The 2,031-nt window shown below is 42.7% G+C and overlaps 1 non-coding gene across 1 annotated transcript; it reads left to right on the top strand.

Moving 5' to 3' along the window:
* The first annotated feature begins 888 nt into the window (after positions 1-888).
* On the top strand, positions 889-960 carry trnaq-uug. The gene has a single exon. It is a non-coding gene; the product is annotated as a tRNA-Gln (tRNA).
* Positions 961-2,031: the final 1,071 nt, after the last annotated feature.

A 2,031-nucleotide genomic window follows, 5' to 3' on the forward strand; every position in this document is an offset into this window, starting at 1 on the left:
CCTTAAAAATATGCCTCGTGGTCTTGAAATTCCCCCACCCTCTATACCACTCATGATTTTATAAACCTCTATCTTGTTACAACACAGAAAGAGGCTGTTTGGCCCATTGTGCCTTCACCAGTTCTATCACCTGGTGCCAATCCCCTGGCTTTTCCTGATATCCCTAACACCAAATAATCATCCTTGAATGCCTCAACTGAACCTGCCTCCACCACATTTCCAGACGGTAATTAGTTGCCGTGTGAAGATGTGTTTTTTTCAAACCCCAACTGCTCAGTTTGCACATCGCTTTAAATCTATGCCTCATTTGTTTTTATTTTATGAGCATAAACAGCTTCTCCAAATGTATACTTTGTTTAGCCGGCTCACAATTTTGAAAACCTCTATCAAATCTCCTCTCAACTTTCTTTTCTCCGAGGCAAACAGTCCCAAATTCTTCAATCTATCCTTGTTACTTAGAGCTCCTCATTCCTGGAACATTCTATAAAATTGTTTCTAAATCCTCTCTGGTCCATTCACATCTTTCCTATAACATGGCACCCATAACTAAACATAAAATGCTAGCTGAGGTCTAACAATCGTAAAAAAATTAACATCACCTCCTTGCTCCTGTCCTTTATGTCCCTATTAATAAAGCCAAATGCTATATTACCTGTTTTCTTCAACAGTCCTGCCACCTTCAACAAGCTGAAGGAGTTTGTGCAATTAGTGGGATGGCACCTCATTGCTTAGATGCTGGTAAATGACAACTGGCTGTTTCCTGACAGCACTTTATAAATCAATCCGGAGTATTTGTGCACACAATTAAGACCATTCATAAGGTAGCACTTAAGTCTGAGCTGAACAGATTAATTTATCAATTTCGGAGACATTGGCTACTGCCAGCGCGGTCCCATGGTGTAATGGTTAGCACTCTGGACTTTGAATCCAGCGATCCGAGTTCAAATCTCGGTGGGACCTCATCAACGTTTTAATAATATTAACAAATATCTGTTCCGGGAGTCAGAAATCGTATCCATACCAGCAGAAATCGTATCCGTACCAGCAGAAATCGGTTGGCAACAAGAAAGGCACTTTCCTTGATGCGATATCAGCTCCCACCGTCAGTCGGTGCTGACTTTAAAGGTCTATGCCCTGGCATTGAGACAATTCCGCGCTAATCCTGCAAGAGTTTGATTTCGAGTTCCATTCAGCTTAATTCACCACGCTTTTGATGATTGTATTGCTGGTGTTCATTTCCCAACAACGGCACAGAGTCACCTCAGTGACTGCCTGTTGACTGTATTTAAAATGGGCGTTTTTCATTGAGCAGGGGAACGGATATGTCCAGGAGACAGCGCACGCTGCGTCTGAGCTTCGCCAGACTTTGCACGAGCCTGCAAATGGCTCTGTCCCTTCGATGGAAACTCAATAGCTGGAATTTTTCTTAAGCAATAGACTGTTCCAGGTAATGCATGACTCAAACTGCTGAAAGTTCAGACCCCACCCCGCATTAAACGTTTTCACTATTTCATGTTTCTCCATTGGAACAAATGCAATTCGAACGACAGCCACCTCGTCTTTTAAGCTGTTTTAATGTTATATGCTCCAGTTCTCCTTGTGTTGAAGATGAATATATCCAGAAACACTTTAATATTCGGAGTATCATTTGAGGAAACTGCAGCTTGGGAGGTGGGGGATGACTAAAGACCAGAAAATGAGGTTTGAGCAGACTTTCACAGAAGGAGAAATACAGGGCGAATGAACTTCTTCACCATCCTAAGCATTGTGCAGGGTTTTGGATCGATATACACAACGGCTGGGCAGTGCTCTTACGACTCTGTGCTGTTTTCACTGGAAGAAGTTAGCGAGTTGTTTCAGTCCAAAGTTGCAAAAAGCAGGCCGGAGAGATACTTTTTAAAAGCAAACAGCAAGTGCACAACTGGAACAAGAAACAAACAGAAATTGTCAGAGAAACTCAGCATCTGTGGGAAGAAGAGAGACAACAAGGTGTAGAGCTGGATGAACACAGCAGGCCAAGCAGCATCAGAG

Source organism: Rhincodon typus, chromosome 30, assembly GCF_021869965.1.
Source record: "Rhincodon typus isolate 14 chromosome 30, sRhiTyp1.1, whole genome shotgun sequence".
NCBI classification, from domain to species: domain Eukaryota; kingdom Metazoa; phylum Chordata; class Chondrichthyes; order Orectolobiformes; family Rhincodontidae; genus Rhincodon; species Rhincodon typus.